Source organism: Uranotaenia lowii, chromosome 2 (assembly GCF_029784155.1).
Source record: "Uranotaenia lowii strain MFRU-FL chromosome 2, ASM2978415v1, whole genome shotgun sequence".
Classification (NCBI taxonomy): Eukaryota; Metazoa; Arthropoda; class Insecta; order Diptera; family Culicidae; genus Uranotaenia; species Uranotaenia lowii.
Genome location: NC_073692.1, coordinates 100,847,544 through 100,871,139, shown reverse-complemented (window position 1 = coordinate 100,871,139; position 23,596 = coordinate 100,847,544). Strand labels below are relative to the sequence as shown.

General features: G+C 34.2%; 1 protein-coding gene and 1 non-coding gene across 2 annotated transcripts in view; one reads left to right on the top strand and one right to left on the bottom strand.

Annotated features, from left to right (window-relative positions):
* Positions 1-23,596, bottom strand: part of LOC129746125 (mitogen-activated protein kinase 1-like) — a 330,696-nt gene that overhangs the window by 190,302 nt on the left and 116,798 nt on the right. The gene's annotated exons all lie outside the window — the stretch shown is intronic.
* Positions 22,299-22,371, top strand: Trnaa-agc (transfer RNA alanine (anticodon AGC)). The gene has a single exon. It is a non-coding gene; the product is annotated as a tRNA-Ala (tRNA).

The window sequence follows — 23,596 nt, the reverse complement described above, 5'->3', positions numbered from 1 at the left end:
TTATACAAAATAAAACAAATTTATCATGGAAGTATATTGGAGTACGAAAAATCCTTTTTTTTGTGTTTTTATGAGTTCTGCCTCTGTCCAACGGGAAAAGGGGAAGGAGGAGGAAGGTTTTCGAACAATATTTTTGGATCACTCGAAAACTTATTATTTCAAATTAATAGCAGAGGTAGGTAACGTCTTGGCTTGACAGAATATTTTTTATAACTTTTCATTTGGCCTAAGAAAGCTTTACAGATGTAATAGATGTATTTTAAGTTATTAATGGGTATAAAATACCAAAAAAAAGGTGGCCCATGATTCCCCACAAGAGATGATTTGCAAATTGGTTGCGTTTGAGTGACTTATTGGTAATTCATGAAAAATTCTTTTCCCATGTGAAGGAGCAAGACAAAACTGAGAAAACTATCATATGAGCTTTGTTTTGTTATGAGCTAGAGGTTTCTCACCGATGCAATTTTCGGGTGCTTGTTTAATTATGTTGGTAATTTTTTTTAAGCTAGAAGTATATGATGCATATGATGCATAAGTCAACAACATATAGAAATATATGCTTACGCAAAGCAACGACGATGACAGTTGGATTGAGATTTTTATCTCGACACACACTTGAGAAATTTAGAGTGGTCAACGTTTCCCCATGACCCACGTTAGGCTGATGTCATGCTGAAGCAACTAGCAACGCAACGCGTTCACGCGTTCCAATAAGAAAGCGTTGCATCGCATTGGGATGTCATGCTGGCGCGACAAGTCGCTTTGAAATTCCCTACAAATCATCACTTCTTTAGATCTGATAATGCTTTGAATCGTCTCCTTTCTTTCGGGAACCGTCAAAAACTTATCAGATCATGCTCGGATTGCAAGAATGCCGAAATTTTTTGCGGGAACCAAGAATTTATGAAAATTTTCTTGTCGATTCGGATATTATTTAGTTTATTATCACAAATTTGGACGGATCTTCGAATAATTGTGGTTAAAACCCGAAATCACTGTTTTAAAACGAGAAAAAACAATATTCCCATTGGATTTCCTACTTGTCGCGCTACAAATCACCCTGGCATCAGCTTTGTCGCGCTTTCCAATGCGCTCAGCATGACAGGTCTGCGCTTTTTCCATGGAGATCAAATGAGAGCTGGTTTGTCGTGTGAACGCGTTGCGTTGCTAGTTGCTTCAGCATGACATCAGCCTTACCCCACTCTTCCCTACAATTTGAGAAAAACTTCGCGGGCCGCACAAACAGAGGGCCGCTGGTTGCTCATCACTCATCCCTGTCTTAGATCGTTTTTTGACATATTAAGACCAAATTTTGGTAGTGGCATGTTGAAAAGGCCAAAAATGGAAATTGAAACAACTTTTAAAACGCTCCAAATTCATTTGCGCTGGTGGTCACTGCTAAACTTTTAATTAGCCGTACCTAAAACTTGAAAATTAAGGTTTCAGCTGTAACATATGGTTACAAAAAAAAACCATTAGATAATGCTTTTCGAGAATCAAGTATGGTTCCTCGCACAGCGCTAAAATTTTGAACACATAATCATAGGGTTCTTCATCCAAATGTAGAATAAATATCGGTGACAATCAATTTTCCGATTTTTGGACGCCTGATTTTCTACAGTGATATCCCAGTGGAAATATCCGAGCTAAACCGATTCTTACAAGCAAAACTGCAAGAAAAACCCAAGACCATCTTTGCAAAGGACATCTTCACTGTCACTGAAAAACTCAGAAAAATTGTACAGTGTACAAATCATGAATACTCTTTTTACACATTATTAGTTTTAATAAAATTTAGAGTCAGGAGCTTTGCATATTGGAACTCAAACTTACAATTTTCCTGAAATTTTAAAATTCAAATCACTCTAATAAACACCTGTGTACTTGTATCCAAACAGTTTAAAATTTTGCAAACTTTTGCTTCCGTCAAAATTACCCGACAAACAAGCTCCGGGACGGTTAAAAATTCTTAGTAGAACTCAGAAAGCCAGTATGATTGATGTATTGCCTCTTGTACCGATTCTCTATACGCAAGAACATCATCGTTTGGCAAGACAATCATTCTGCAGCAAGCAACTGATGTTTCGCTAGTCTGGATGTCGGAGAGCGTGGGAGCTAGGACAACTTCCTACTCAATTGAAGCTAACGACCTACATCGTTTTTTGTTCTATCATATCAGTGTTGTTGAGAAATTTCGCACTAATGACATGTCAGTTTTCTTCAGTCAAGATTTACGACTGGATCTATTTTAATAGTTCTATCTTTAAAGTTATACCTACTTACTTACAGAAAAAAAGAACAAGAAATTTCAGTTTCCCGGTATGTTGTAAAAACTGTACTCACCTGAAAAGATAGAGAAAATTTGAAAATTAATTTTAGGTTTCTACTAAATTTTTGAAATTGTAACTTTTCAATGTTATAGGTATTGAGAGGTCAGCTGAATTTCGTTTACATTTTTCTAGCGGAAAAGCACCGTGAGGGGTTTTGAAAATAAACGAAACAGGATTACCATCATGAATAATTGAATTGATTCAGTTGAAGGCTTAGGACACTCTCAACATCACTAAGATTAACTTTCTTGTAGGTACTTTAAATTTGTTTCCGTTAGGTGTTGAACCATGAAATCTTAAAAGAAACAAAACAAGAAAGAGACACGCCCCGGAAAGAACAACCCGGTAAATAGCATTACTCATCACTTATTCAGGCAGGTTAAAAAACTTGATGTCACCGTCAGGGGTTCGATGAAGTTATTATTCTGTTTTACATTTTCCTGTTTTTTTTTTGTTTTAATCTTCTTAGATGTCCACCGAACAACAGTCTTTGTAAAAGTGAAGTCTGTGCCTGAAGGAATATTAACCTTTGTTGATTTTTTATTGTAAAATTTGATTTGGGGTATCTAAGAAAAAAATTAAAAACTTGTAACGAAAAGAACTTTAAACTATTTGTTGAAAAATTTTAAAAGTTTCAGAGTGATGGAAAATAATTGAGACGGATCACTGAAAACCTTCTCGATTTATCAACACTCCTCCTTTCAGGCAACTGTCCAGTGTAAATTGTTGAAAGAGGTTTGGAAGTAATCTGTTTTCCATTCTACAAAGCACTTCTCAGCGACCTAGAAAGGCGAGAAAGTTTGAGAAGACATTCATCTTCCGGAGAAACACACGGCCTGAACCTCGGTGACAAATTGGATAGAGTGAAGTTTAGAAGAAAAAAAAAAGGAAAAACATCGCCCGGTTCCATTTTCGGTTGTCTTTTCCCGGCTTCGATCCGATAGATGGTGCGCGGACATACCGTTACCCAGCGACTTGTTTCCCAGAAATCTCTCTAATGCCAACAACACGTTGTGTCGATGGCGGCGCCAAAGAAGAAAATTGAATTATTTAAATTGCAACACACCCCCGGAATACTTAAGGATTAAATTCAATTATTGAACTTCGTTACCTGGGTTAATTTCGTTCGCCCCGGGGAGAGGTTATTTGTAAAATTTGTGAATCCAAACTGGCGACCCATTTCCGTTTTGGCTCTTAGTTGCAACAATTGAACCGGAGATAACCTTAAACTTCCACTTAGCAAACAGCACCAAACTTTAGTCATTCCGCGATCAAACTCGCGTCAAAGAAAGTTCTCAAATAGCGGGGAACTACCGAACTATTTCTTTGATTGTTAGCTCCCGATTTGTGAAGACATTCGACGTCATATCACTGTGGTGCTTTTATCCGGAAGGAGAAAGGCGAAAATAAAAACTATCATTTCGGAAAAGTTACATTTCAACCAGAGCAAAAAAAACTAGCCCAAAGCAGGGCTAGGGAATTTCTTTCAGTTCCGTCTTTGTTGGTTTTTACTGGGTTCACTATTGCCGAGAATACATTCCCACCGTAGATAGTATCGGAAAATGCTGACAAGTGTTTGATAAGAAAAAAAAACTGTAGAATTTTCTTTGTTCAAAGGGTAGAAAAATTCATGGGAGGAAATTGCGTAACTAAATGGTTTGCTTTTCGAGGAATCGAGAACTTTTAACTGGACTTGGGCATGTTGCAGCATAAAAATTCAATAGGTACTTAAAAGTAGGTGGTTTGAAGCGTTTACAAATCGTTTTCAATTTGTATCAGAGGTTAATCCCAACCGGACTCGTGTGGTATAAATTTCGAATGATAATAAAGATAAAGCCAGTTCGGAACTGTCCAGCCGAAAAGTGCAACGTCACCGAAGTATGATTGACGTACATATAAACTGTTAACTATTTAACTGTTCTTTCTTTTTTCCAACTAAACGCCTTTGACACGAGCCGACTCGGGACAAAAATTATATCGTATGAAGAAGATTAGTAAGAATAGGAATCGTTTTTACACGGATAAATGTATCGTAAACTAAAACGTGTTAATTCCCGAAAACCGTGTAAAAACCGTGCCAATTGCGAAATGTCACATAGGACATAAGTCGTGAGAAGTGTATCAGGGAAGCGAGAGGTGAGACATGAGACATGATAGGTGAGACTAGGGAAATTAGACGTGAGTAAGAAGTGGCACTTGAGAGACGGGACTTGTGAACATTTTAGGAGTGTGGCGTGAAGATTGAGACGTGAAAAAATCAAAAGTGAGACGAAAGACATGAGAAGTAAGCAATGAGACATGAAAAGCGAAAAATGAGAAGTGAGACAAGAGTCGTGAAACATGAGACGTGAAACAAGAGACGTAAAAAATGAAAAGTGAAACGTGAGAAATGAGAACTGAGACGTCAGGTCTTAAAGTTTCATGTCTCATTTTTCATGTCTCATATCTCATGTCTTATGTATCATGTCTCATGTTGCATGTCTTATGCCTCATGTCTAATGTCCCATGTCTCATATCTCATGTCTCATGTCTCATATCTCATATCTCATATCTCATATCTCAAATCTCATATCTCATATCTCATATCTCATATTTCATGTCTCAGGGCTCATGTTTCATGTCTTATGTCTTATGTCTTATGTATCATGTCTCATTACTTATGTCTTATGTTTTATGTCTTATGTCTTGTGTCTTATGTCTTGTGTCTTATGTCTTATGTCTTATGTCTCATGTCTTATGACTTATCTTATGTCTTATGTCTCATGTCTCCTTTCTTATGCCTCATGTATCATGTCTTATGTCTTTTATCTCATGTCTCATGTCTTATGTCTTATGTCTTATGTCTTATGTCTTATGTCTTATGTCTTATGTCTTATGTCTTATGTCTTATGTCTTATGTCTTATGTCTTATGTCTTATGTCTTATGTCTTATGTCTTATGTCTTATGTCTTATGTCTTATGTCTTATGTCTTATGTCTTATGTCTTATGTCTTATGTCTTATGTCTTATGTTTTATGTCTTATGTCTTATGTTTCATGTCTTATGTCTTATGGCTTATGTCTTATGTCTTATGTCTTATGTCTCACGTCTTGATTTTAGTTCCCAGATCTTCCTTTTCAAGCAAGGTTGCCGAAATCAAGAAAAATCTATAATTTCACAGAATTTATAACAAACTATTAATCACAGAATTTATGTCACAGCACACAGAATTATGGAAAAATTCACAAATTTCACATTTTTTTTAAACATTTTGTCAACATGAACTGTGGTTTTTATTTTGTTTTGGAAAATCATGATAAGATTGTTAATTTTAATTGATTTTTCTCAAGTAAAATGTAAAAAAGACCCAATTTGTCATGACTTTTTAATCAAATTAATGCGTTTTCCATCATATAATTTCTTAGATAAAAACAGAAAGTCAATTTTTTTTTTCGCAAAAAGACAGATTTTTTCTTTCGTCAACCCTGCTTTCTAGTCTAGAAGCTATGCTTCTCTTCTCTCTTCAAAATTTTCCAAGTGCATTGAAAAGGGGATATTCTCTCAGATATCTTGATACAGGGTGTTCCATTATGAGAACCCTTTTATCGGAAAAGCGCCAAAATGTCGTGCACAAATGGTTTACTTTCCCCAACATTTCACTGAGTCAGTTGGCGAAAATGGAAGAAGTTGGAGCGATCATATTGGAGAGGCCCAAATTCGATTTAGAAGTATGGAGAGAAAAGCAGCTTCTTGGACAAAAAAAAATGCGCAAAAACCGGGTCCGGTGGACAAAACTTTGGACCGGAAAGTCATGCGTCATTCCAGAAGGAAGACTGCCTCAGTTTGAAATGTAGCCAAAAAAGTGGTAACAGTCCGGCCTGGCCCAGTTTCCTGGGTTTCATTGAAAAGCCTGAATTTTGCTTAGATTTATTCACTTTATTTGGCAGCAAGTTTAAAAAAAATAATCATGAAAGGCTTTTTGGAAGCCTTAAATACGATACAAATCGATGAGCTTTGATAAAAAAAATTCACAATTTTTATTCTTGATTTTTGTTGAGTAATTTCTGAGTAATGCTTGAATTTTGACAGGTTTTTATACAAAAATTGCCCGGAATTGTCCGGCTCAGATAGGTGCTGAAAAAAATCTGGCGACCTTAGTCTTAAAACATATAAGAAGCAGAAGAAGCCGAATTCCTACATGCTCGCACTTCAGTGTTAAGGATATAGCATTAGCAAGCTTCTCGGCGCTGAATATTAAAACGTCGTATTAATTTTTAAAAATAATTTATTAAGAAGACTATCCAAAGTCTGACTTTTTCTTCACCATCGAAAAACATTTAAACAGTGATCACTTAATTTCGAATCAGTACAGTGCACACTGGTATAGAACATCAATCTAGTGGAACTAAATTAATAGCGCCCATGGATGAAAAGATAGACTTTTGGTGTCTTCGACAGTATTGCATAATTTTATAAGGCGCATACTTTGAAATAAAATATAGAGTCGAGGGGTCCACCAATAGCAAGATAAAAATTCTAACTTTTTTGTCAAGCATTTTAGAGCTTTTGTTTCTTCTACAAAGTTGTTTATCTTAACAAAATACATAACTTTGTTCAACAAGTCAAAGTTCTACAATTTCATTCTAAGGAGTTAAAATGAAATTAAAAATAAAACCTTGAAAAAACAGTTTTTCAAATCTGGATCGTTGTAGGTAAGGCAAAACCATTTTCAGTCTTCGAAACAAAGTTGAAAAAAGTTAAGATCTACATTCTTTTAGAACATTACGATGTGTTTTGAAATTGCTGAAGCGCTGTAGAAAGCATTTAGTGAAATATATTAACGATTTTCAAAGAGAAGTTTATTGAATTGCGCAAATATTCGCACCATCAGCCAATGTGGATTTTATTTTTGGTGTTAAAAGGAATCATTATCATATAAAACTAGCGTGGAACTCGGTGGAACTCGAAGCAATTTTAAGATTCAAAATCTAGTATTTTTTTCACAAATATTACTTTTTTAGACACTTTATTAGTTTCTTAGTTTATTTGATACAATGAACTTGCAGAAATTGAGCATAAGAAATAATTAGATGATTTAACCGGTTTTCCGTTTCAAATTTATCAATAGTATTTGTTCTAGTACATCATTATATAATTGATATCTGTAACACGTAAAAGTGATTTAACTCCTAAAGTAAAGTAGCTTTCAGCTTTCAGTAGCTGGTGGCAGGCCCATTTTTGCTCTATTTAACGAAAAAACACTTTTGAGATAATAAGTTTTCGTTGGATTACAAACTCAATTTGAGTAAAGGATCTATGACCATTTTGAAACCAGAGCTGTCTACACGTTGATATACACCATTTACTCCTGACCGAAGCAAATGTTGTAAAAACAAGTGTCTAAAAAAGTGATATTTGTGAAAAAAAATACTAGATTTTGAATCTTAAAATTGCTTCGAGTTCCACCGAGTTCCACGCTAGTTTTATATGATAATGATTCCTTTTAACACCGAAAATAAAATCCACATTGGCTGATGGTGCGAATATTTGCGCAATTCAATAAACTTCTCTTTGAAAATCGTTAATATATTTCACTAAATGCTTTCTACAGCGCTTCAGCAATTTCAAAACACATCGTAATGTTCTAAAAGAATGTAGATCTTAACTTTTTTCAACTTTGTTTCGAAAACTGAAAATGGTTTTGCCTTACCTACAACGATCCAGATTTGAAAAACTGTTTTTTCAAGGTTTTATTTTTAATTTCATTTTAACTCCTTAGAATGAAATTGTAGAACTTTGACTTGTTGAACAAAGTTATGTATTTTGTTAAGATAAACAACTTTGTAGAAGAAACAAAAGCTCTAAAATGCTTGACAAAAAAGTTAGCATTTTTATCTTGCTATTGGTGGACCCCTCGACTCTATATTTTATTTCAAAGTATGAGCCTTATAAAATTATGCAATACTGTCGAAGACACCAAAAGTCTATCTTTTCATCCATGGGCGCTATTAATTTAGTTCCGCTAGATTGATGTTCTATACCAGTGTGCAGTGGATGTTGCATACATGTATGATTTTAATTTGCTTATTATTCGTTAGTAACTCAATTAAATCCATTTCCGATTATTGATTTCCCAATATCAGTATGCCGGTTTGGCAATTTTATTGTTTTAAGAGCTGAAAAATCAAGAACGATACGCAGATGATTTGAAAGTCATAATTAAACTGCAATTAACAAATAATTTTAATTTATCGGTGAAATGATAACTGCCTACAGATATGATCAAACAAACAAAATAGAATTTATCACAAGCACTAGGTTACAAGTGGAATGTTGCTAGTAAAATCCTTTGTCAATATTTGAACACGGAGCTGCGGTCAAAAAATAACACAATATTCTACTCGACTGTTTTTTTTGGTTGTTGCTTGGTTCCACTCCGAAAGAGATTGATTGACACCAATAATGTTCAATGATGTATATTGTGTGCTCTGGTTTTGCAGTAATTCATTCGGACAGCAACATCCTTCCTTGCCTGGAGAGGATAAATTTCACGACAATCCTGGATATCGTGATGAGGAGGGGGGTTTGGTTTTGGATGTTTGTGTACATGTTGTCTCTATTCTCAGCCAATTCCACCCACACCGATCAACATGTTTTATGCGAACCGAAACCACCCCCAACCAAATCGACCGACCGACCGACCGACCGACGATGGAGTTATAAATTTTACTGAGGGTCCCACAGGCAAGGAAGTGTCCCCTGGCTTGGACCTCGAAAAGGTATGGGTAGGTGTGTGTGCCAGGCCAGTTGTAAATATTGGCAATGTCGCCGCGATCACCTCACATCAATAATTCGAACAAACGACAATCCGGGGGTAATCGTAAACCAATCCATGTGGTTTCAAACGTCCACCGGATGCATATTTCAACATTCTGAACAGTTACTGAAATTGTTCGTTCATTTTTCAATCTGAAACTTCTTTTAGTTTCATTTAGCAACTTATCGTAAAATAATTACATTAAACAATGCATAATTCGTACCCAATATGTTCGAGAACTTTTCATCAAATTTGTAGAACTAGCAGTTTTTAAGTTTTTCTACAGGTGCTCGATGATTTTTTTCAACACTCCGAAAGCTAGCTTCAAGAAACTTTTAGCATTTCCTTGGGAGATGAGAAGTTAATCATAACTTTTGATTTTTTTTTTCAGAAAATAACTCACAAATTGTTGTTTGCTGCTTGCAGGATGCGGATGCTATCATAGGGTTCACTTGATTATCACAGGTTGTTTCGCAACTTTGCAGAACACTGTCAACATCTTGACAAATTTTTATGGCTTGCATTTTTCATTTAAAAACTTAGACATGCTCTTGACTGGAAACGTTGGAAATACCAATGTCAATCCACAAGACATTATCATAGTTTAATATTTATGAAAATCTTTCTCAACCTTCCTATGTAATTTCAACAGCAACGTTTGGTCGTTTTAACGTTATTGATCACGGTGTCTTTTTTAGAATGATTTCAAGAAACGAAATTCGGCAACAATGTAAATTTGACACATTATAGAAGAGACTCTCCCCTATCCAAATCGTACAATCGATTGGGGGATCTAAAATACCTTTTTGCCTTTCTAACAGAAAGGTTTGGTTATCGGTCGATTGGGGAGATCATTAATTATGGGTCTTAGGCATACCTTTATAGGTACCTATCGACTCAGCTCGACGAGTTCTGTTGATGTCCGTGGATTTGTATGTGCCATTTTAAAAATGTCAAGAACGTTTTTGCGAAACTGGGCTGCGCAATTAAAATGATTTTAGTCTCAAAAGAATGCATTTTTTTTCCTACACAACCCTTTCAAAAACGGGAAAAAAACAAAATAGTTGAAACCGTTTTCTTTACGAAATACATATCATACTTATTATGGCATAAAAAAAAGTTGCTAGTGGCGCCTCGAAGCAGCAGCACCAGCAATCATTTATAAATTAGAGATAATCAAAATAAAAAATTAAAATTTACTGACTCGAGAATTGAACCGAAACCCTTCAGATCCAAAGTTGCAAGCGCTATCCAATAAACCATCGGCACGCTTGATAAAGAGCGGCTCAAACTCAAATAGCTAAAAGGCATTACTAAGACGCACCGTGGTCTGGGCAGTTTCTCAGTCTGCTGGGGCAAATACGGCAACAGTGTTTATATCTTACACTTCTTGCTTTTCAATGCAGCAAATGGCGGATGGGCGTTTCCTTCAGAGTCCGCCATGCCTATTAGACACTATAATTTCATATATGAAATTATAGTGTCTATAGCCATGCCGGGTGTCAACAAAATGCAGAGCCGTACAGAAAACTGCGTTGGGGGGGAATTTATATGAAGATCTTATGACCCTCGTTTTTTTTACCCGCGTTGAAGAATGAATTTATGTTTTTTTTTTCATTTCTACATACTCATACATAATTTAGATTCAATTTCAGATGCAGAATTCAGATTCAGTTTTCAAATTCAGGATACAGGTTTAGGAATCAGAATTCAGGATTCAGAATTCAAAATTCAGATTCAGAACTCATATTCAGATTCAGAATTTAGATTCAGAATTCATATTCAGAATTCAGATTAAGAATTCAGATTCAGAATTCAGATTCAGAATTCAGATTCAGAATTCAGATTCAGAATTCAGATTCAGAATTCAGATTCAGAATTCAGATTCAGAATTCAGATTCAGAATTCAGATTCAGAATTCAGATTCAGAATTCAGATTCAGAATTCAGATTCAGAATTCAGATTCAGAATTCAGATTCAGAATTCAGATTCAGAATTCAGATTCAGAATTCAGATTCAGAATTCAGATTCAGAATTCAGATTCAGAATTCAGATTCAGAATTCAGATTCAGAATTCAGATTCAGAATTCAGATTCAGAATTCAGATTCAGAATTCAGATTCAGAATTCAGATTCAGAATTCAGATTCAGAATTCAGATTCAGAATTCAGATTCAGAATTCAGATTCAGAATTCAGATTCAGAATTCAGATTCAGAATTTATGTAAATTTATTTTCGGCATATCGGTGAAAAATTTAGATTCATGGAGAAAGAATATCAGAATTAAAAATTGATGAAGCTGGTTGTTGCGAGGTAAAGTATGGTGTACGTTAATAAATTTTCCTTGCAAAAATGTTCTTTCGCTCTTTTCATCATCCGTAAAATTTCTCCTCACTTTATCAATTTTCAATTCTGGAATTGTTTCTCCAAGAATACCAATTTTCACAGTTTTTGATAAATTTGCGATGACTTAAAGATCATTACGCATGAAAACACGATTTTGTTTTGTGAAAACCTTTTTTCACATTTTTTCTGAAATTAAGTTTGCTGCATACTTTTAGGGGTAAAACCATACTACTAAAAGTTGTAAAATCCGAAATCATAAAAAAAATTTTGGATGAAAGAAATTTCAATGTTGAAAACCGCGTGATGCAAAACAATCAAAATGAGATTCAGATTCAGAATTCAGATTCAGAATTCAGATTCAGAATTCAGATTCAGAATTCAGATTCAGAATTCAGATTCAGAATTCAGATTCAGAATTCAGATTCAGAATTCAGGTTCAGAATTCAGATTCAGAATTCAGATTCAGAATTCAGATTCAGAATTCAGATTCAGAATTCAGAATTCAGATTCAGAATTCAGATTCAGAATTCAGATTCAGAATTCAGATTCAGAATTCAGATTCAGAATTCAGATTCAGAATTCAGATTCAGAATTAAGATTCAGAATTCAGATTCAGAATTCAGATTCAGAATTCAGATTCAGAATTTAGATTCAGAATTCAGATTCAGAATTCAGATTCAGAATTCAGATTCAGAATTCAGATTCAGAATTCAGATTCAGAATTCAGATTCAGAATTCAGATTCAGAATTCAGATTCAGAATTCAGATTCAGAATTCAGATACAGAATTCAGATTCAGAATTCAGATTCAGAATTCAGATTCAGAATTCAGATTCAGAATTCAGATTCAGAATTCAGATTCAGAATTCAGATTCAGAATTCAGATTCAGAATTCAGATTCAGAATTCAGATTCAGAATTCAGATTCAGAATTCAGATTCAGAATTCAGATTCAGAATTCAGATTCAGAATTCAGATTCAGAATTCAGATTCAGAATTCAGATTCAGAATTCAGATTCAGAATTCAGATTCAGAATTCAGATTCAGAATTCAGATTCAGAATTCAGATTCAGAATTCAGATTCAGAATTCAGATTCAGAATTCAGATTCAGAATTCAGATTCAGAATTCAGATTCAGAATTCAGATTCAGAATTCAGATTCAGAATTCAGATTCAGAATTCAGATTCAGAATTCAGATTCAGAATTCAGATTCAGAATTCAGATTCAGAATTCAGATTCAGAATTCAGATTCAGAATTCAGATTCAGAATTCAGATTCAGAATTCAGATTCAGAATTCAGATTCAGAATTCAGATTCAGAATTCAGATTCAGAATTCAGATTCAGAATTCAGATTCAGAATTCAGATTCAGAATTCAGATTCAGAATTCAGATTCAGAATTCAGATTCAGAATTCAGATTCAGAATTCAGATTCAGAATTCAGATTCAGAATTCAGATTCAGAATTCAGATTCAGAATTCAGATTCAGAATTCAGATTCAGAATTCAGATTCAGAATTCAGATTCAGAATTCAGATTCAGAATTCAGATTCAGAATTCAGATTCAGAATTCAGATTCAGAATTCAGATTCAGAATTCAGATTCAGAATTCAGATTCAGAATTCAGATTCAGAATTCAGATTCAGAATTCAGATTCAGAATTCAGATTCAGAATTCAGATTCAGAATACAGATTCAGAATTCAAATTCAGAGTTCAAATTCAGAATTCAGATTGAGAATTCAGATTTAGAATTCTGATTAAGAATTCGGATTAAAGATCAACCTGGAATTTGAATATATTCAAATATTAGACTAAGTGTTGTAACTCAAAATTCAAACTTTAGAATCAGAATAAGATTTCAGATTTAGTTTCCAGAATGAGATTGATCATTTAATAGTCATATTACTTTCCCCTCCATTTGTGGGAATTTTTCCTCTATGCATGGTTGAGCTCTTAAAAAGGTATCATGCTAGGGCACGCGTCACGGCTATCCATCAATATTGTAGTTGGTTTTACTTATTCAGTAAAAAAAAGCATAAAAAAACAGTAAGATTCGAACCGTGACCAGCAACGTGAAAGTTCTGGTTGCTACCACGGCACCATTTCAGCGTGTTATAAATCTTGGAAATTCTACTGTTTAAATACCATTCTTTCCATACATAAAATGAGCTCCTTACATACCAGTTCGCTTTTCCCCAAAAAAACGTACCAGGCATCATTTTTTTATATTGAGATTGGAATTTTTCGTGTTTGAATATCTGAAATCATTCTTATATGATTCAGAGGGAAGGAATCTATCATGTATATTCTATATTATTTTATATATTTCCAAATATAATTTAAACTCTGTTAGAAAGGCTCCAATCCACTGTTAAGTGTATTAAATCGGGTTTTTTTTATTGAAGATAGGCGAACAAAATGCACGAGAATATTTTGAACATTCACTATGACTTCTTCCTAAAAATTTCAAAATTTCCATTATAAAGCTTCAAATTATTGCTTCAAAACTAAATTAAAATAATAAATAAAAATAAAACGAAAATTTAAAAAAAACTTCAATCATTAAGATGAAAAAAAATTTTAGTCAAAAGTTTAGGCAGGTAAAAATAACAAAGAAAATTTTAAATTTATAGATACAAACTTTCAAGTAACAGCTGTCAAAATAACTGATTTCTTTGAAAATTGTAACCTTTAAGAAATAGTTTCTATTTTAAAAATGTTTTAAACGTACTATTAAATTGGTATATAGACCATCGTAAAATGTCACAACATGTATGATGATCTTTTTATAAAGCCTTGTAAAATTCCTTCATATCCTTATTTCAAGATGATTCTCGAATTTTCAACCCACTTTAACTTTTCGGGACCATAACTGTTTATAAACATTTTACAGAACGCTCAATTCAGACCGGCAAAAAGAAAGAATAATCAAACATTCAGTAGGGGAGAATGGAGACACTTGATCCCCTTTTTTTTATTTTTATCACATCTTTTTGGGAAAATTTAGCAACTCGCGGTCTATTGCATTTTCTGACAAAGTGTTATTTCAAGTTTATATGCTCCAAAAATTAAAACGATAAATGAACTCGTAGATGAACTAGAAGCATTTTCGTTAGACTAAAAAAAATTGTGATATTTTTCAAGTTACAGGAGACTTAATCCTTTACTAAAGAAGCCTTGATCCTTAATTCAAGGGGCCCTGACCCTAGGAAAAAATCTTGTAGAATCCGAAAACTAAAGGTCCGTCGACTATTTTTAGCCATATTAGTTCTCAATTCACAGTTTGTAAGTATCAGACAAAGAGAATTCTAAAAATTTGTCTACTACCCTAGAGACATTGCATACTTTTTGGCGCAATTTTATAGTTTTTAAATAAATACAGTCCATTTTATTAGATAATTACTGGATAAAAATTAGTAATTGGACAGATATTAGTAATTTTATGATAACCAATGATCACGATATATTCAGAAAAAAAAATCTTTTTAGACTAAAGGGATCAATTATACCCATAACATACATTTTAGAAAACTTCTTCTAAAAAACATTGAAAGTTTATTATTGCTTTGAAAATATGGCATTATAAAGTTCATATTATACTCCAACGATTGACATACATATTCTAATAATTATTTTTGTTATAATTTTTTCATATCAGAAACATTTTAAAGTAATTAAAATAGATCTTCAAATCACAATTTGTTAAATTTTTCAAAGGATCCAAAAACCCGAAAAATATATTTATAACAGCATTGTAGTTTTATTCTATTTGTCACATTTTTTCTAGAATATTTGATATTTGTAAGACATTTCTATTTTTGAAATATAGCGAAGAAATCAAGTATCTCCAGGGATCATGTACCCTCTCTCTTCCCTATTGATTTATTTAAAAAAAATGATCCTTCACTTCACATTTATAGAACCTATAGAAATCAAGTTATAGACTATCAATTTTATGGTTTTCTAAGCGAGAAACTTTTTTCGCTAAATGATTAAATTATAGCTTTCTCCCCTTAACTCAACATTGCATTTTGCCTTCAATAGAAATAATGGTAGAGATTACACTTTCTTTACAGTGCTTTTGAAAATTTTCTACAGTATTGCCACTTATTTTTACAGAATGTTTCTAGAAATTTTATTGATAATTTTTAATTTTTCTTCAAAATTGATACCCTTTTGCCAGAATTTTTATAAAAATCTTTTTCATAAAAATTTTTGGAGTTATTATTTATTTTTAAAGCGAGTTGCTAAGATCGATGCCTATAAATGGAAATTTTGAAATTTTTATTTCGTGAGTTTCGAACAGTTTTCAAATTTGCTCATGTATTTTGTTATGAAAAATAAGTTGTTCTAGACCCCCCGATCGATTTTTTTTCCAATTTTTTTCTTTTAATTGATCCCAGAAAAATAAGACATCGCGGAATAACATAAATGTCTTAGATTAAATAAAATTCTTCTATAATTCAAATATAAATATTGAGTTGGGTTGCATATGAACTGTGAAAAACGCACATTACCTTGAATATCCGCTTGAAAACACTTTTGAAAGTTTATAATAGATCAATTTCAAATTAATCATTGAAAGATCAATACTTTGCATTAAACAGATTTAATTATAATTTTATTGTTATTATTATTCAAGTTTTAATTTGTATCGTAGAATTCCAAATGTGTATACTTAGTAAACGAGAATTGTCGAAAATGGTAGTTTTAAAGAATTTTCAGGAAACGTAATAACCTCGGAAATTTAAGAGAGATCAAGATAAAAAATAACACCAAGGTTTTTCAAACTGAATTTTCTACATTCAATTTTCTTCATTTTCACTTGAACTGAACGTAAAATTTTTCAGTGTAGTAAACTGCCGTTTTTCGAAAAAGTGTCCCACATGACTTTTAGGTCTTTTAATTTGTTTTCTAGAAACTGCCTCTTTTAGTGTTATATATGTACATTGTTCTGAACTTATGCAACATTTTCATTAAGGTTTTCTCTTTGTTAATGTTTGTATGCTAGAATGTCAAACTAGACAAAATTTTTTAAAAAATACTATTTTTTTCAAACCGCCTCTGAGATATATTGTTTTATATTTAAACTTCCAAATATAATGTTGATGAAAAAGCGGGTGAAAGAGAAGGAAGGAGCCTTCTATTCTTTTTTTATGGATATTATGTCCTTATAATGAACCAAATATACTTCAGAAGGAATGATGAGGCCCTGATTTGGTTGGTTAACTCAAAGAAGAAGTAAGAGTACTTTAATGTTATTTGTAAAACAGAAATAACACGAGCTTTGAAAGGAAGAAAAAGAATAGCCATGTGACAGTTTTGCATAGAAACTTCTATATGTATGCATTCGAATTTTATGCAAAATTGTTACACGATGCGTTTCAATCGCGTTTTTCTTGTCTGCACGATTTTTTTTATATAAGACAATCCTATGCTATACATAATAGATTTTTCTAAGTGTATGTTATGAAATTGGCAGTAGAAAAAATTAAATATTATGTATGAAAATGGACGAAGAGTTTTGTTGTTCAAACACTCCTGCAGCCAGACTGTTACACTAAAACTATCTCGATTCATCCCATTTTACGGTATGTGTTTTTAACTACTTTTTTCAATCAATTTTTATACCTTTAAAGCGCATGAATAGCATTGAGATGTAAAATGTCATGACGACAAGCTTGAAAACAACAAAACTGGTGTAAAATTTACATAAATATCAAGTACAAGATTCTCTAAATCATAGAATAATCTATAATTTCATAGAATTTTGAGAAAATTTTCATCAAAAAATCTGTGTCATAGAACACAAAGTTTTGGAAATATTCACAGGTTTCACATATTTTTTGAATTTGGTACTTATTTCAAAAAATTTAATTTTTCGTCAACATAAACTATGGATTTTTTTCTTTGATTCGGAAAATTATGATAAGATTTTTAATTTTAATTGATTTGTTCAATTTGTCATGACTTTTAATAAAATTAATGCAAAAAATCATCACAGAATTTCTTAGTAAAATCACAGAAAATCAGAACTTTTTTCGCAAAAACACAGAATATTTTTTCGGCAACCTTGATTTCGTTCTATGGAGATTAAATTGGCGTGAAAAAGCTTGTTCTATAAATTTACGGGTTTTAACTATTAAAAACGTAGTATGGGTTTTTATCTGCGAGACAATACTTTGGAAAGGGTTCTGTAATTCGCCCAACAATAAATGAATTCAGAAACAAAGCTATATAAAGGGTGATACGGTCGAAATTTGGTCAAGGGAAAACGCTTGTAAATCGGTGAAATCGTTTATTTAAAAAATCAAATTAATTTCTTTTTCAAGTTTAATTAGTATAAAATTCGGGAAAAATATTCAGTTAGGCTTCCGCTTTTCCAAATCCGAATTGCCAGGCCTCACGCTTAACCCCTGCCATCAGATTTTGTAGAGCCACCTTATCCACCTGTCGCCGCAGAAAGCCAGTTTGCCTTGAACTGCTGCTCGTCCTTAGCAGTTTTTTTTTGGTTTTTTTAGGTTCCGCTTGACAATAGCCCAGTATTTCTCAATTGGGCGGAGCTCTGTTGGGAGGGTTCTTGTCCTTGGGAACCACCTGCACGTTGTTGGCGGCGTACCACTCCATTTCCTTTTTATCGTAATGGCAAGATGCCAAATCCGTCCAAAACAGTATGGAACAACCGTGTTTCTTCAGGAAAGGCAGCGGACGTTTATTCAAACACTCTTTTACGTAAATTTTTGGTTGACAGTCCCGGAAGCTATGAAAATGCTGCTTTTCAAGCCACAGGTACAGATGGCTTGCCAAACCAGATATTTCTTCGCGAACTTTGACAGTTTCATGTGCTTGAAAATATCTGCTACCTTTCCCCTTCCTTTTGCCGTATAAAACTCCTGTCCCAGAAGCTGCTTGTAGTCGGCTTTGACGTAGGTTTCGTCGTCCATTACCACGCAGTCAAACTTCGTCAGCACCGCGCTTTGGTCGTCATATTTTGTTTATCATCGCGATTTGGAGTCACTACCTTCTTGTAATTCGATAGTCTGGCTCGTTTTATGGCTCGATGCACGGCTGTAGACGATACACCCAGCTTATTTGCGGCATCTCGGAGAGAGAGGTTAGGGTTTCGCTTGAAACTACCGGCAACTCTCTTTTTCGTCTCAGCGGCTTCCGGTTTTCGATTTTCCCCCGATGCAGACTTCCTGGCTGTCGACAAACGTTCCCCAAACTCTTTAATTACATTTGTAACGGTTGATTTGGCAACTTTTAGCGATTTTGCCAGCTTTGCGTGCGAGTAGCTCGGATTTCCGCGATGCGCGAGCAAAATTTTGATACGCTGCTCTCCTTCCTTGGACGACATTTTGACAACTGAAGAGTGAATTCCAAAATCAAAATAGGAGCAACTTTCTACACACACCCTCAAAATGAGGGGTGTTCAGGTTTTTTAAATGCAAAATTGAAAGAAATACGTCAAGTTGATATTGACCAAATTTTGACCGTATCACCCTTTAAATAGATTTTCCATATCAGTGCCTTATAATTTTGAACATGGGTTTCAAATGTTGGATACCGATTGTTTTAACTCGCTTTTGATTTTTGTCCACCGAAACCGAAATGTACTAGCAACTAACTGAGAATATTTATAACAGCTATTGCGGCGCGATACGATTCGAAAATCGAAATGTATCACAAGAAAAAAACCAAACATCAGCTTCCAGAAGGATCACCCGACTGGTGTAGCATGTAAAGTTGGGTAAATTCTTGGAAGGCGTTCAGATTTGTTCGGGAAGAGTGCAACGATTCCTAAGAATAACTGACAGCTCTTGACAATACCCATGTATGTGCCCGAAATTTACATGTTTGATACACGAGAAATTGACAAAGTTTAGCTAAATTCCTGGAAAGAAGTTGCAAGGTCCTGATGTACATACCTACAAATAGATGAATAATTTCTAAGAAGCAACAAAAATATCGTCGTATCTGAGACATTTTTCAGATATGTTCAAAACAAACTTCATCCTTCTAAAATATGGTTGTCAAATTTCATGACGCACGTTTCCGGGACAGGCAAAACCGATCTATTTTGTTCAAAAACCTGGCAAATCCAGGCATTTGATTTCAAGTTTATCAATCTGAAACCGGGCAATATTCAGGCCAGTGTTTTCTACATCTGAAAACTATTCAACAAAAATCAACAAGAAAAAACTGTGTTTTTCAGCGAAACAAATCAGCAGATTTTAAATCGTATATAAGACAAAGACCAAAGACAAATGGCCATAATTGTTTTGATTAACTTAAAAAAAAAAACAGTTTGAATTTTTTGTTTGATTTGCGAATAATTCCGGCAAAATCCGGATATTTTTTAAACGAAATTTGAGCAACCGAACCCGAACCGGACCGTTCTCAAATTTTGTGTCAAATCACCTTATAAATCCGGGTAAAAAAGAGGAATCTGGCAAGCTTATTCTTTACAAGAATTTAATTTAAAACAAACAGTATTGGTGACTGTATTCATAAGTACAACACATATCTTTTTCAATGGAGTGATATGGGCATTAGGGCGTGTTGAATTGTAACTTTTTCCGAATTTCAAAATGCCTGTAGTCTAAAAATTTTGAGTTTTGGTCAAAACAAGCAAACAAAATCAAAGCATCTGGTGACTTCAAATTCCTGATCACCCTAATATTTTTCAAATGAGGCCCTTGGAGCCAAAGGGGTATAAGTGCATAAAAATTATTGTTTTTGGTCATTTTAATGTATTTTTCGAAAATTAGTATTTTGCTCTCAAACGTAATAAAACTCGAAAAATCTGAAAAAAATCACCATATATAGTTTGAAATATGATGAATCGTTTGGTATTATTAACTCAAAATCGACCGTTTTGTTACTTATACCACTTTGGCTCTAAGGCCCTCAAATGATATATAATATACACTGGATTCTTTTTTACAAGGTTTTTTTTTTAAACTTTCTCTCGAAATAAGACAAACACAGGTCATAGACATTGAGACATTTCATAAGAACATTTCTTGGCTCTTAAACCAAAAACTTTCATGTAGAATTTTTTTATTTTTTTTTTAAATTGGACGAAAAATCTGGCAGTGATGCTAGATTCTTTTCATGAAAAAAAGAATGCTTTGTTGGGACGTTAGAACTATTTTATCGCTGCTTCAACCGTTTTACCGCTCTGGGCAAAGTTGTAGCCAGAGAATTTTGACACTTTCCGAACAAATGTTTGCGTTTTTTCCTAAGGAATCTGAATCTCATTTTAAAAATCTGCAAAAACTCTGTTGTTTGTTTTGAACCAAAAGGAAACTTTTTAATCTAGATACATTTTGAAATTCGAATAAAGTTGCAATTCGACACACCCTTATGGGCATGGGAAATAGCGCTTGATGACATGAGCTGTCATATGATAAAGTTATTAATCTTGAACGATGATAATTACATCGTTCCCGGTTCCGGTTCCGGTTCGATTCGAAAATTAAAACGGCACACACAGTGAGGTTCCCTACCTTAATGGCCATTAGCAAAATGTGATTATCCGGTTTGGAAAAGGAAAATTGGATTTTCACATATGTACGTGCTGAATAATTTCCAGGAAAAATCTCTTTTTCTGGGACAACAGATTGTGTACAACGTGTCTAAATTGAACGTTTTCCTTTTTTTTCCTGCAAAATAAAAACTAATCACCATTCCCTTTTATAGCTCTCCACGAAGCCAATGTCACTTTTATAGCTATACCACATGATCGCTTATAGGCTCTGTGCCTCAATAATAAAAAAAAATCCTCGGTCTTCCAGTACCGCGGTTTTTTGCAATTTTCGTAATGACGACAGAGCATAATTCGAACCACGTGCTTTGGTCGCCCCACCTGTGTACCTTCAATATTCATTAGCAGGGCTGCGACCGCCCTCATTCAGCCACCCCCACCTTCGTCTTGATGGGGAATAAACTGGGGACAATCCTCCAGGCCGAGACACCAGGTCAGGTGCTGATGATCCCTTCGTTGTCCGCTCGTGGCCGCGCTTGACGTCACCGAGATTGTTGTTTGCGGAATTAAGTCAAACCAACTTATTAATTCTGGCTCACGAGCGAGGTGGTCGCGTTTTACTGGAACCGGGCTTCATGGTGCTTTTTATAGGCACGGGAAAAGTAAAGGCTGTTTCCATTCGGCAAGAAATAGAAACCACCACTCCCAAATGATTTGAATCCGGAGAACAAATGTTTGAATTTCTATCAAATCAACAAGCAAATATTATGAAACGAATCGGTACCCGAAACAACTTGTTCTCTCTCGTGGGGGCTTCATACCTAATGGAACTTTTTCGAAATCGACCGGAGCAATGACTTGCAAACCGAACATGTAAAAATACCTCTTTATGGTTTGTTTGGATATTCGATGTACCAAAACCAGACCACATACACACGTTCCCGGAATAATAATACAAATAAAGCTTTGGCTGTTTGACAAGCTGCTGGCAGTTGGACAAGCTTCTCGGGAGCTTTTCTGATGCTTTCCTAGTCGCGCAAAGAGCGCACCAAGAAGGAGCAGAAAAAAGTTTTGTCAAGCAAACCGAACTGGAACGAAAACAATTTCAACTTATTGACAACTGATGACGGCACACAAAACTTCAAGCCGGTCTTTCGGTTATTCGCGGAGAAGGAAGGGTTTGTGAATGACGACATTCATTCGGGTGTGGTGGCTGAAAAAACTTGTTGGAGACCAATGTAGCCAATCAAAAAGTCCTTCAGCCTTTCACCGCCGATGGAGTCAGCGGGCTGAGTAAATTATAATGCAGTTAAATTTTAAATTTGTTTAAATGCCATATGGGGATGTAGCTCAGATGGTAGAGCGCTCGCTTAGCATGTGAGAGGTACGGGGATCGATGCCCCGCATCTCCAAATAATATTTTTATGCAGCAAAGTTTTGAGAAGTAGAACTGAACAAGTAAATACTACTTTGTTTCAAATTGATATAAGAGAGCATGTGAATATTTTTAATCAGGACGATGTTTTTAAATGTATGTATGTATGTATGTATGTAGATAATCCACCATGGGTGCACGGATTCACCGCAGTTTCGCCAACGTATGCGCTAAATTGCATTCTTTAGATTATAACTTCGGCCAATCTTCAATGCAAATTATCACATACCCGACACCATGGCTTCGTGTGAACTGTCATGTAATGAATGAATTTCGTGTATGTGTATGTCTTATTTGTAGAACGAGCAAACAGTTTCGCAACCGTATAAAATTCATAACATTCTCAGTGTTATGAATCTTCGACAGGTATTCCGCATGCGTGTAGATACCTGCCCAGCTGGCAACTGATTGAATGTTCTTATATCATATAATCAATAAATGAAATAGTTATACATTTTAATCAGGACGATGTTTTTGAACAACATATATTACGACCAAACTAGTTATTTGTGGAGCAAGTTATAAAAAGAAAATATTCTTAAGTACATTTATTCAACGAGGCTTGCAGAGAAAAGTACAACTTTTCCGATACTGTTTTCAGTGTCAAAATGTTTATTTTTCAGTTGGCAAAAGTAGATTTTTCACCACGAATCGTACCTACATTTATCCAATGGGCTTGCCGAGTGGAATAATTACAACGATTGAAAAAAAATCGAGTTTTGAAACGAGTTACTTTTTTTTGCAATGCCAATGCCAATGCCTTTGCATAACCCTCAAGTTATGATAACTGAAGACAACGGTTTTTGACAGCGTTTTTCCTTTGAAATAAAAACAGTGTCGCGCAAATAGAGTTGACTTTTCAGCACTGTTCTGAAAACTGTACCGAAAAGAATATTTTTTGACACTGTTTTTTTCGATAGGAAAAGTAGGCTTTTTCAAACCAAACTTTGAAACGAAAAACAAACATTTTAGTACGGAGATGCAAAATAGTAATTTATGCACCAAGTTGGAAAGTAAATTTTTCATCACGAGTCGTGAATTTGTCCAACGAGGCTCGCCAAGTTGTATAATTAGTCGAGTGCTACAAAAAAATATGCCAAAACCATCTGACTTTTTCAAAGATCACTGATGACTTCTGTGAACAAATTGTGAATATAAAATGTTGCATCAGAAAAAATATGAAAATATTTTGAGTATAATTA